Source organism: Aotus nancymaae, unplaced genomic scaffold, assembly GCF_030222135.1.
Source record: "Aotus nancymaae isolate 86718 unplaced genomic scaffold, 86718_ANA_hifiasm-v0.15.2.pri h1tg000007l, whole genome shotgun sequence".
Taxonomy (NCBI): Eukaryota; Metazoa; Chordata; class Mammalia; order Primates; family Aotidae; genus Aotus; species Aotus nancymaae.
This window is the reverse complement of record NW_026988418.1, coordinates 34,845,748-34,860,050: the sequence shown is the minus strand read 5'-3', so window position 1 is coordinate 34,860,050 and position 14,303 is coordinate 34,845,748. Positions and strand designations below refer to the sequence as shown.

The 14,303-nt window shown below is 34.8% G+C and overlaps 1 protein-coding gene across 1 annotated transcript in view; it reads left to right on the top strand.

Moving 5' to 3' along the window:
- The window catches only part of NEGR1 (neuronal growth regulator 1), a 936,395-nt gene that overhangs the window by 517,475 nt on the left and 404,617 nt on the right, over positions 1 to 14,303 (top strand). The window lies entirely within an intron of this gene.

Sequence of the window (14,303 nt, the reverse complement as noted above, 5' to 3'; positions counted from 1 at the left end):
AGACTTCTTGTTTAGGATACTTTATTATAATCCCCTAAAGTCTACCATAATTTTTTTTCTACTAGATCAACTGAGAACAAATTCACAAGCAAATGCAAACATTCTCCTTCCTAGCATTTCTTATATTTTTGTAAACACTCCAGGTTCTGTTTTCAGTGCATCTGTGCACTTTACTATTCTGTCTGGCCTCTAATGGCAAAATGACATCAATGTGTCACTAGCACATTGAAATGACTGTAACTGAACACCTGACCTCTGATATAGTTTTATCAGTAAATGTGTCTCCCAGAGATCCATCCAAGTTGTTTAAATTTGAGAAAACAAAACAGCCAAATGCAGATTCTTCTTGAGCACTGCTAACACTCTTCTTTCATATAGACACTAATCCACCACTAATATAAGTTGTAGTGACTTGACCAGTTAGGTCTCTGTCAGGCTATGTGAGCAACTTGTCCGTACTACTCTGTTTTATTGTTTAAACTATCTTTAACATTGTCAAGTGGCTCCTAAAAATCTATATACACACTCAATATGTTTATAGAATTTCCTTTCCTGGTAAGTACTTAACCTACACAAAAGGTAAATTGACTTATTTTAACATAGCTAATCCTCGATGTTCATTCCTCTCAACCCTTAAAAACCAAATATTTAGATACAGTTTATACTTTTCCATTATTCCATTATAGTCGTAGCTGTGGGAAAAAAAGGTAGTAATGATAGGTGTAGGAAAAAATACAGAATAAAAGAGCTAACTTTTACTGGGTAGCATATTTGGGTTTTCCACCATTCAGAAAGAAGAAGGGGTTAGTATGGCTTATTTTTGGTGGATTTATCAAGTGACGACATTGAAGCGTTCAAAACAAGAAAGTACCTTGGAGAGGTAGCTACAGAGCATGAGTGCCCAAGGAAATACCCTTTTCAGTCTTAACCACATTTTTTAAGTTTTTAAAAACAGAGTATGATAGCATTGAGAACACAAAAATAAAAATACATGATACTTTTTATCTGGGATATAAAAATATGTTATATGCTCAGTACTTGAGAGAAACTAAAGCAAGTTAGTGTTCCTTACTTAATACCCAAGAGACTAGTTCACTTCCAGTATATTAATATTTTAAGTCAAAAGGGAGAAGTGGCAAAGTATATCTGTTCCTTAGAATGTAGTATTTAATATGAGGAAGAAGGACTTTTTAAATGAACGTGTTAAAGACTAAATCTCCAAAAGAGGAACATTTAGAACTGACAAAAATGCTCTCATATTACTCATACTCTTACTGTATACTAATTATGATCTTGTAAACTACTCAGGGATCAATATAAAATACTTCCTGCATTCATCTAGCTTCTCCGGAAATATCTACAAAAAGAGAAATTTGTTTATGTCTTGAAAGTGAATAAAGGAAATAATTTTGGGTGTGACTAGTCAAGTAGTTCGATTACAGCCACAAGCATGAATACAGGGTCTATGAATCGGTGCTCATCTTGCTCAGCCTTCATACATGTATAACTTGACCTGGAATGCATTTGTGTATTTAGATAGTTACAACATATTCCAAAAAATATCTTTGTATTGCCATTGCCATCCTTCCATTTCTATTTGAGCTGGGTGAATTTTCCTTAAGATATACATATTTTATGTATATGTTTCTCATATAACTTGATATAATTATATTTTTAATCTATTTCAATGTTTATTTTCTTCCAAAATATATAAGCTACTGGAAAACACCTCTTTTATTACATTTTAAATCAATAGCACCTATCATAGTCTCTGGTGCATAGCAAATAATAAACATTTTCTAACCAAATGAATGATATATAAATCTGTAAGAGAGAGAGATCTTTTGAGATTAGCCTTCCTATAATTAGACTTTTTCCCTTTATTACCATATCTCAGTATAAACAAAGGCACATAATGATGTTAGAAGGCACACACACACACACACACACACACACGAGGCATGTATTCAATACAATACGTATCTAACAATAGATCTAAGACAATTATATAATATTTAACCCTCTTGCTGGAAATCAAGGACTTAGAGAGATAAACTTCTTATTTAAAGCTTATTAAGAATATCTGAAATTTTGAGTTTTTGTGATTTATATTTAAATATAAGTCCCAGAAGCTAGCCCCAGTATAAAACAATTTCTGTCAAAAGGCAGCCTTTTTTTCTAATGAATAATTTAAAACACGGCTTTTTTTTTTTCATGTGAACTGTCTTATATCTTGGCACTAGGCATAGCATTTCAATAATTTATATAATTTTGAATATAATATAGTTAACACCTTAAAAGCAATTTCTTTGATATTGAATTATAAGAGAATGCACTTAGGCCACTGTGACTAATGATCTAGGAGCCAACACATGGCAAATTACCTTTTAATCCAATTTCAGAGAGAACTGGTACATGTAACCATAGGACTCAACTATCTCTTGGCACATAGATGCATGATAATATTTGTTTGTAATATATTTCTAAAAAATAAGGAAAGGATTCTCTTTGAGAAAAGTATATAAATTAACATGATTGTTAAAAAGTATAGATGATAATTTTTTGGAAGCTGAGTCTTAATTGAATCATGGTTTTAGCATTACATTTCTGGATAAAACCTATCCTCAGAATGTTTTATAGGGCAGGACTCTAGCTACTCTGTAAATCTAATCATGGTTAGTTTGTGACAGGTGAGCCACCACACATTAGTGTGATAATGTACAACTTTTATAAGAAAACAAGTAGTGTGATGTAAAAATGGATTCCTTGAGTCTTTCAAAGCCAAAATAGTCTGAAGGCCTTGCCAAGATGTGAGGCAAAGATGGCAAGATTGTGGCTCTCTAGCTGAATCCAGATCATGCAGGGCTTTCAGCATATGGTGAAGATTTTGTACACACATAAATCTGCATCCGCTCTTTACTTTCGTAAACCATGTAGATTCTTATATCAAGAAAAGTTTCCAACATGTAATGATGAAGTGTCTTCATTTTTTTCCAATTCCTATAAAAGTGTCATTTGAATTGATGCCAGGCTAATTTCACAGATATTTTGATGAGCTTGTAAGGTACAAAAAAAATTTTTTATTTGAATATTAAGATCTATCAGGCCTAGACTTTTCTATTTTTAGAATGGAAATTATCAGTGGTAGCTGCTCTCTTTAGACAGGTGCTCTCCACCTGGCCCCATCCGTCACAATATGACGTACACTTTGTTTTGATTCACATTACTCGTGTATGTTACTTATCCATAACATTAGATATTTTCCTTTTTCATATAAATAATCAGGGCCTTGGCCATCATGGGAAGTTTAATCATCTATTTCTGGAGTCCTTTTTTGATCCATTGTCTATTTGACACCAATACCACACTGGCTTTGTAGTAGCTTTATGATAAGTTGTGAAGTCATGTAAGATAAGTTCTACAATTTTCATTATTATTTTAAAAACTGTGCCCAAATGTGGTTGCTTTTAACAACTACAATGATTTGTTTTACTCTTCTGAGTAATTTGTCTAAATTGCAATTTGTACAATTTAGACAGGATATTTGAGGCCTCACTGGGATGATTTAGGGAGTCAGGGCTTGGATGAATGGAAGTGCTTCCCAGGCTCCATCTCTCTGTTTCTGTTATCACAGTCTCTCCACGTGGTGTCCACATGTGGTGTCTCCACATGTTCTCTCCAGCATAGTAGCCCCAAGGTGGTCACACCATAGTGGCGCAGAGCTCCAAGAGTGAGTGTTCTCAGAGAACAGTACAGGAAAAAAAATGGCTTTTTTAAAAAACTCAGTTTGAAGGTCAAATAGCATTATTTCTTCAACAACTCTATTGTCTGAAGCAGCCAAGAGCCTATTCCAATTCAGTATGAGGTGGAGGAGGAGAGGGATCCTATTTTTAGTGGAAAGAGTGTTAAAAGTTTGTGGCCATACTGATAGAACCACCACACAAACCAACTAACACAAAAGCAGATGGGCAGGTGGAAGGAAGAGTTGGCCTGGACGTGTGGAACTTTGCCATAAGACAGACCCACACCTTCCCCCACTAAGTCGTTAGCCTCTCAGTGTATTATTCACAGTAAATTTTCAGCAAATACTAACCTTGCTGTAGGTAACCTTTTTTAGACATGTTTCCAGTAAGAAAGGCAGAAAGCCACAATGTCCTGTTTTGAATACCTATCCAACTACCTTCTCACTCACTTTCTAGAGCACAGGGTTGAGAAGGGATCACTATAAATAATGTTCAGAACGGCACACTATTTATTTCCAGCCAAGGCTTCAGCACCAATTCCCTGATGAGTTTATTGGATTATATGGAAATCTCTAAGATCTATGTAAATATATGAATACAAAGACAAAAGTAAGATACATCAAATTATTAACAATAATTCTTGCTAAATGGTTGCATTATATTAAATTGAATCATATGAAATTGCCAATATCCATTTGTTTTTAATCAAAGGGCAATTTTAGATATTGCAACCATTAATACGCTATTTTTTCTTCCTTATTGTTTATGTATTTGTCTATATTCTTTTCAGTGAATGTATATTATATTCATGATTGGAAAAATAAATATTATTTACAAAGAACAAAGAAACCAGAGTACTTCAAAGAAGGTGTTATTTTTCTAATGGTGCTAAAATGACACATCTCCTCTGCAAATGCATGAAACACCAGAGCAGGTTTTAGATATAAAAATCTGCTAAAACACATTTTGAGAAACCTGAGCCTAACAAGGAATATGTATATTGAACCTGAACAGGCTTACCTTATGAAGCTAGGAGCCAGGTGTTACATTATAACTCTGTGACTCCAAGGGTAGACATTGGATTCTCTTGTGTTTTCAAAAACCCTAAAGCAAGCTTTTAGCTGTGGGAAATGTTTGCAAAGAAGGCAGCTGGGTTCTAGTTTGACACAGCTGGGCTGTTTCCTCTGGTTTATATGGAAAATAGTTCACTGCCAAGGATGAGGCAAAAGAAAAGTTCACTTGGGCCATTCCAGAAGGTATTTGTTGGCACATTTTCAAATGGATCTGGCCACCAGGTTTATGGGAATAGTAACTACACTGAAAGAAGGTACCTGCTTTCTTTAATATAAATTCCTGAAAGGGGAATCATTGGCTCAATGGGATAGAAATTTTTTTAAGTTTTTAAAATGTACTGCCAAATTGTTTACAGGAAAAATCTTACTATTAATTCTTAAAATGTTACCGTCACTAAAGGTTTTGAAGCTATATAATTGGTACCTTAAGAATTATATTTCACTAGGAATGGATACCCACATTAGGGTGCCATAAGGTATTTCAGTTGCGGTGTTCTTCCTATCTATTTTGTGACCATTTTCTACTACGGAGGAGACTGAATTATGCAGGCATTGTAGATTCCCTGTGATATACAGCATAACTATAAGTGTGCTTCAGCCTTCTTGCTGCTGCTGCTGTTGCCTGAGGGGATAGCTACTATTATGGTCTTGATTTTAAGCAGTGTTTTATATCTTTGAATCATCGAAGTAAGTGAAGCTGAAGCTAGCCTGAGGTACAGCAGGGATTTGAACTCTGGTGTATAAAGACTAATGTGCAGAGGCTAGCTATTGATCCTCTTGCCAAAACAAAGCAAAAAAATAAAAAAATCTTTACATTCCAAAATATCGAAACTCTTATATAACCATGTTGTGTTTTTGTCTTCAAAATAAAATGTTTGTACAGCATGTGAGAAATTTGCCTGCAACCAAAAATGTTAAAATCATTACATAAATGTTAAACTCTCTAAAACCAGTGGCCTTTTAAAAGTTCTTTTTACCACATTTAATTTTCATGTATACTAAACCTACTTTTTGTATGTTTCATGTGTATTTGTATGTGTATGCTTTTATTTGCTACTGAACATCTAACTGGCCAATAGTTATGCCTTTGCATAATCCATGTATTAGAGAGTCAAGAGAAGATGGAGAGAAAGGAAAATAGAAGAAAATAATTTCGTTTCTCTATAACTCCGTATTCCATAGGGTTTATTCCTCTCAGATTCTTACTTTATTCTCTCTATTATTGATTGTCTGGGTCACTGCTATGTAGAACCAATCCTGAGTTTTTAAAGGAAAAAGAACACAATGGTAAATATTGCCTATTGCATCTTACTACTTCCAGGATGTTGCCTAACTGTTCCCACCAGCCTGCTCTCAGTGAGTTTGAAAATGAATGCAAGTTCATAAGTCATTATTTCCTATAGGGATAGTTACATTTTAACATTAGTTCCTTGAAGACAAATAACTGTTCTGAGGATCTAAAAATAATGGCCTTTCTAATTAGAGTGCATATTTTAAATATAGGAGAGAGAATTTTAAGGAGAGGTCTTTCTGGTGTTCTATAAATCAGTGTTTCCAAAATCTGTAGATTTTGGAACTCACTGAATACTATTGGTCTAGTATATTCCGAATCAACCCTTCTCCCATCCCAGAATCATGAAAAACTCATCCAGTTATACCTGCTGATTAGCTGGGTGTGGGAAACTACTGTTTTAGACCACCAAATTCTGTTCAAATTCCACCTGTTTCAAAAAGCCTTATCCAATATCAGCATCCCCTCAATTCTGCCTCAGTAGGAAGAGTTAAATTTACAAATCTGTTCCCAATTCACTTTTGGAGTAACTCTTTGTAGTACTAATGACTCTGCATTGTGGTTAGAAATGTGACATCTTTCTAACTCTTTAGACATGGACTCCTTAAGATTAGTTACCCTGAGTTGGTGCTCAATAAATGTCTATTGAATAGATGGATGGATAAATGGATGGATGGATGGATGGATGGATGGATGGATAGATGGATGGATGGATTAAAATAGTTCACTGCCTATTTTGCCAGTTTTTATAGCTGACCCGATGAAGGACACAATAGATTGAGAAAAACTCGTGCATAGGTATCCTAAATGAGCGAAAACACTAAGGTAAGCAAGATAATTCAAGTTTGAACTGAAGCTTGACAGATACGTTCTTCTTACACATACTTTTTTTTTTTTTTTTTTTTTTTTAATGAGACAGAGTCTTGCTCTGTCGCCCAGGCTGGAGTAGCGTTGGGATCTTGGCTCACTGCAACCTCCACCTCCCAGGTTCAAGCGATTCTCCTGCCTCAGCCTCCTGAGTAGCTGGGATTACAGGCACGTGCCACCATGCCCAGCTAATTTTTTTGGTATTTATAGTAGAGACGGAGTTTCGCCATGTTAGCCAGAATGGCCTCGATCTCCTGACCTAGTGATCCTCCCGCCTCGGCCTCCCAAAGTGCTGGGATTACAGGTGTGAGCCACCACTCCCAGCCTCTTATACATATTCTTTACCTCCTAAGTTGTTCTGGCATATTTTATCAGTAGATATTTCATGAATCTGGCAGGTTTGCCTTTAAAACTCATGCTTGGGTATCTTTTTCCTATTATCACTATCTCTGAGTAAGGGGGTAAGGGGAGAAGCCATAGAAATCTCTGAAATGTCATCAACTATGAAAAGTCAGTTACGGTCTATCAGCTGGAGAAAATAATGTTGCTGGTTAGATGCAGACCATGAAACCATCAAAAACCCACAAGCAAACCAATTTAGAGAAAAAAAGCATGAAACAATTTCTTTTCTCAGTTTGAGAACAACACCTTTTCCAGGAAGTTTGTTATGTAACATAGATCTGCTTTCACTTTTTGGGGGCTGGCCAAGATTGAAAAGGGATGTGCCAGCCCAGTGAAAGGAAGAATGTTCTTTTGATATTGCCAGCCATTACCAGATATGGGAGTGCAAAAAAAGCCAATTCTCCCAAGATTTATAGTTATATCTAGCTTATTGACTCAAGCAGTTTGGAAAAGCTTCAGAAAAATAGTTCATTCAAACTAACCCAGACTCCAAGTCTGTGGAGAAAAAATGGTAGAAATAATATGTACATACATACCACTAATATGTACATACATACCATTACAGTCAAATCCTTTTGATTCTACATTTATGAAGATTCAAAAGTTAAAAAAAATACTGCAACCAGCACACATAGGACTACCTAAAATGTGACAGACCATTCTGTTAAGAATAAATGTGTATGATTATTGTCCAGTTATTTTTCTGGGTTTGGATGGCAAAAACTATAGTAGGCAAAGGACTAAGAAAATATTATGCTTCTAAATGAATTAGAAGGAATATTGAATCCATAAACTCAGAGAATCCATGAAAAAGGCACACAGGACCCTTGAAATTATAATTACATTTTCACCATGTTCTCAGAATTTATATTATCCCATTCTTGCAATGGCGTAGAATTTTATAGAATCTCTTTACTGAGACATGGAAGAAGTATTAGCTTAGCACCTGAAAGAACAATAAACTACTTATTAAATATGCTTTATGTGTCAGGCCCTCTCTCAGGTTCTGGCAATATGCTGTTGAATAAAGCAAACAATTTCCCTACCCTAGGTCTCTACTTAGGTTCTATGAAGAGACACAGATAATAAACAAGCAAAGATATAAATACAAATTAAAATGATGGATTGCAAAGAAAACTATCACAAGAAATGAGAAGTAGGGGAATAGAGTTATGCGGCAGAGAGTTATGGGTGCAAATAATTATTTCAAAAAGACACATGCTGTCATAGTGCATTCAGGAAGCTATAACAAAATATCATAAACTAGATGGCTTATAATCAACAGAAATTTATTTCTCACAGTTCTAAAGGCTTAGAAGTTCAAGATCCAGGCACTGCAGAGGGCCTGCTTTCTCACTGAGTTTTTACATGGTGGAAGGGGTGACCTAGCTTGTGAGATCTTTGGTTTTTTTTTTAGTGCCGTTTTTATAAAGGCACTAATCCCTTCATGATCTAATCACCTTTCCAAGGTTCTACCTCCTACTAGTATCACCTTGGGGTTATGATTTTAACACATGAATTTGGGAGGGATACAAGTATTGGCCATAGCACAGACCCAGAAAAATCTACTTTGCTTTAAGATCATCAAAGTCATCAGTGACACAATGTTTTAAAATTTTGATCTTTGAAAATTAACTCACTAATGTACATTTCACTGTTTCTTCTTTGTGGTAAGTTTTTGAGGTATGAGAAGTCGCCATGGGGAGAGGTGAGTCAAAGAGGACATCAAAGAGATGGCATCAATTTTATTTTACTTCTTATTTGTCCTAGTGAACATATGTGGAGAACAGATCTCATAATTGTGTGCGTAATTCAAATAAATACATGAAAACTTTTAAAGGTTTTTGGTAATGAGCCTACAACTTCAGAGTATGAATGAGAGGACATTGAGTGCACTCTCCTATAAAACACTGCTTTGATTTTACATCCTGACTGAGGAAACAGGTGGTTTTTGTGCCAGAATATTGTAGTTACAATAAATGCTGAATTGATGTTTTTCAGTAATCTGTGAGTGTTTGTGAGCCAGATTAAATAAATATTCCATCTACCTTTTAGCCCTGGCAGCCTAAAGAAGGCCTCCAAATGGATTTGTATTCACTGTGGTCTTTCATGGACTCTTACAGCTTAAGAGCTCGGTGGGGCATTTAATTGATTCCAGTGAGCCAGTGCAACTGTCCAGATCCAAATAGTCTATGTCTTGTATTTACAGTTAAAATAACTGTCAAATGCATCCTGTAACAGTTTTTAATATCATGTGTGACCTGACCTCACATGTAATGCAAGTTAATATTGGTGTAAGTGCTCTTTTATTTATTCTTTCTAAAATCATCTGCATAGATTATTTTAGATAAAAACTTTTAATGTAATGAAATATCCCATGCTTATATAATTCCTGTGATATCCAAATTAGTCACCCTGTTGCTGGCTTCTCAATTTTTTAAGGGTCTTGTTGCAGACAGCATGATGAATTCTTGAAAGAAATTAAAATTAAATCTTTGAAGACTGCTCATTAAACAAACAAAATAATTTATTTCTTTAGATCAGAAAATAGGTACACATTAAAAGAAAAAATAATGCCATGCACTCACAAACTCAGTTGCTCATTATCATACAAATAGTGGGGAATAATTCAAATTGGTAACCTGTGTGAAGGTCATTAGAATCTGGTTTGGATATTCATTCTAAAATTTTTCTTACTGAAGGTGAATCATACCCTGCCTGAAGACGCTCACAGGTGGCTCAGAAGAGAGAAGGGGGGTGGAGTAAGTCAAATTGCTTAATTTTTTGGTGAAAGTGAAACTAACATGAGATCTAAGTAATCTTTAAAGAATCTAAATATGTAGATACATGTAAATATGCATTATCTTCTCACTGTGGAACCAACTAACTAGGAGTTGAAGACCAGGTGCTAAGTAGTAGTTGAATTTTAGACCAGTCAACAATTAAAGGCAAAGCATGTTATGAATGTAAGGGACCAAGAGTAGTTCATTTAAATGGAGATGGAGGTTTTAAAATATATTTCACTCAATATAGCCTTTAAATATACTCTCAACTACTGTTGCTCAGAAAGCTTCCAGTGTTCTTGAATCTCTCAAATTGGTAATACAGAACAATTAATTATGAACAGAGTTGTAAAATCTTGCATATCCCTAATTAGACTTTCACTAGGAGAGAGATATTCTGTGATTTAGTATGAAATCTAGAACATGTGCCTTTTCATTTTTTTTTATGGTGTCATATGATGAAGACTGTGAAGATGACATTGTAATAATTATTTCCAGCATATTAATTGAGTTTACACTTAGATGAATAATATATTTCTTTATAACTCTGCCCTAGATCATAAATACTTAAAGTGCATGACAATTCAAAATACTTCTTAAAGTCTGTAGTTTTTAATAGGTTACAATTTGTTGAATTGATTAAATATATCTGCTCCTTTCTGCATAAATTATTTTAAGTATTTAGAAAAGGATGTGAGGGAGTCTGAAATAAGATATATAGAAAAGGAACACACATCTAGAATACTAAGTAATTTTTAACTCTCCTCTTTTTTTTGTTTTTGTTTTTTCTATGCAAGTGCTTAGAATATTGGACATATAAGACATGGCAAACACTAAGAAAGATCAAGGATCCTTTCCACCTGTGTGTATGCATCATTTATATACAATTTGTAACTAACCCAAGAACGGCTACCAGAACTGATCATCTGCAGAAGCCTGAAACATTATTGTTTTTCCCTGCCCTTGTGTCCAGGGTAGAATTACCTCTTCTCTCTTCCATTGCCCCATAGTGTGATGTACCCTGGGACCATCCAAAACCCTTCTCAATACCATACCTTGTTCTAACGACAGAGCTGACAATGGTAATCATCATCCAATTGACCAATTCCCTATACTGCCACTTCTGTGGTACATATTAATAACCTACCTTGAGGTTATTGATAGTTTTCCTGGCCAGGTGTGGTGGCTTGTACCTGTAATCCCGGCACTTTACTAGGCTGAGGTTGGTAGATCACCTGAGGTCAGGAGTTCGAGACCAGCGTGGCCAACATGGCAAAACCCCATCTCTACTGAAAAATACAAAATTTAGCTGGACACTGTGGCAGGTGCCTGTAATCCCAGCTACTTGGAAGACTGAGGCAAGAGAATCGCTTGAACCTGGGAGGCAGAGGTTGCAGTGAGCCAAGATTGAGCCATTGCACTCCAGCCTGTGAGACAGAGCGAGACTCCATCTCAAAAAAAAATTGTCGTTCTCTGTTATAAATAGCACTGCACTCAATAACTTTGTGCGTAAACTATTCCACATAATTAACTTGAAAATAAACCAACACAATATTAATATCTACTGATTTGAACCCAGAAGGTATACCTATTGAACTTGTATTACTCCTGTAAAATGGGAAAGGAAAATGTGGAAAATATTTGCCCTCTCTTATTTGCTTACCTATCTGCTTCTCTCTTTTAATTTCAATTTCATGAGGAGAAGTATTATGCCTTTAAACTTTTGCATTTCCTTTGGATCCAGAATTATTCCCTTCATAATAGTTAGTAAAAGTTGGAAGTTTTAAACTGAATATGCAACAGTTTTGAATATTCAGCAAAGCAACACTTGTTATTGTCTTCACAAGCCACTGTGCATGTGAAAGATTGCACTGGCCCTCTTACACACTGCATCTGCTGCCAACAGGTGATGCATTTTGGGGAGAGGAGCCTTGCCAGAGGGATTTTCTCTTACTAACATCCTCTTTCCAGATGTGTATGCCCTGTAGCATGTCCTGAATTATGAGGCCCTGGAAGGCAATTGTAATCACTGAGAATGGCATGTCACACCTGGAATTTACCACTCTCCCCACACTATACAATCTCCTATAGTTAAATGTCAAATCTAAGTTTATAGCTAAAGGACACAATTGTTTCTCTATGTAGTCAAATACTAGTGCTGAATATTAGTTTGGCATAAAGTTTAGCACTTTAAATATATGTAGATGTGTAAAGATCCCACTAAATTGTTTTGTAATCAGACAGTATTAACAAAATAATGGGATTTCGAAGATAGAATGTATGTTCTTATGGCATTATTTCTCTTCATAGACATACCTCTGTCCAACCTTGAATCAGTTATGTTTTAAATAAATAAGCAAAGTAGCTAGGTGAGATTAGGAGCCCTAAATACTATCTTCTCTATAAAGGAAAAAAGTACAATATAATGTTTTAAATAGTGGGCACTGCTATATATGCATATACTTGCATGTATATATGTATATTAATACAGATGCTTCATGTGTTATAATAAGGTTACATCCAAATAAACCTATTGTAAATTGAAAATGCAATTAATACATCATAACTTAACCTAACCTTCATTAAATGCGCTCAGAACATTTAACCACAGTTGAGCAGAATCGTGACAAAAAGCCTGTTTTATAATAAAGTGTTGAATATTTCATGTAGATTATCAAATACTATACTGAAAATGAAAACAAAATGGTTGTACTGGTACTCAAAATATGGTTTCTACAGAATGGGTATCTTTTCACACCGTTATAAAGTAAAAACAGAATTGAACCATTGTAAGTCAGTGACCATCTATATGTGTATATGTCTCTCTCTCTCTATATATATAGACATATATTTTACAGTTTTAAATCAAACCTATGCCTACAGCCAAATACCTAAAATATACTCTTAATGTTGTCAATTTATTATTATTAACACTCCTATTTACCAGTGTCATGCACATTTTTTTTTTACTTTCCTTCTAGGGTATTTTAATGTTTTTATATCTGTTCTGTTTCAGTTAAGCTAAAAAGAGCCCTCTGTTTGGGATGGTTTTAAAATTTTTATTATTTGCCTGAGAAAATCTCACTGAAGAGTTTGATGATAATGTGTTTTAAATGCCAATTAAACTATGTCATTTAGAAACAGTTACAATGGTATATTACTTAGGAACAAGCCTTCTTCTCAGTCATATCAACAGTTACACATAATCAAACACCACTTAATATTTGTAATCATACCATTTTTGATTTTGTGTGTGTGTGTGGCTGAGTTTTGGTTCTATAAAAAAGTCAAAACAAAATTCACAGTACGGGTAATTTAATTTATCGTCACATCAGATGTTAGTTACAAGCTTTAAAAATAACTGTGAAAACATATGTCTTGCATAAAGAAACCCAAAGAAGGGAACAATTGAAAATATTTCAGTAAAAATCTTATTTTTCTAATGATTACCAAGGTGTGTAATTGCCATTTATTTATATTACACCTGGAATAGTAACATAGTATAATTTTTATAAAGCAGCCCAAACTTATTTATGGCATAGGTCACTCATACACATTTCAAAAGTGAAGAATTTCTGAGAACAATTTTAAGGCATAGGAAAAGGGTGCTACTAAAATGAAATTCAGACATCATATATGTATTTAATGGCATCTAATAATAATAACTAACACTGATGTCAGGCGCTTTTCTAAGTCCTTTAACACCTATTGACTTACTTAGTCTCTATAGCAGCCAGATAGGACATGTAGTATTATTGTCTCCAGCTCTCAGATAAAGACACAGGCTGAGATAAATAACTTACCCTAAATAATGCAGTTAGCCAATAGAGAACCAAAGATTTATACCCATGCTGTTTGAAGATTCAGTGAGACATTTGGTTTCCCAGAGAATATGGAAATTTAATCCTGGAAGTTAGTTTAGAGACTTTTCTCTCCGTTTCCCAAATGTATTACGTAATTAAATTCTGGAATAAAAACTTCTACAGTCTAATACATCAGAGAAAATATAATATTTCCCCCTTGACTCTTGTGGATTTACAATGCAAAAGGGCATAACAAAGGTTCTGAGAAGTCCTGAAGTGATCTGTTTCAACCAGTGTTTGCCAGTCATTACTGATAAGAAAATGTTATTGTATCCACCTTT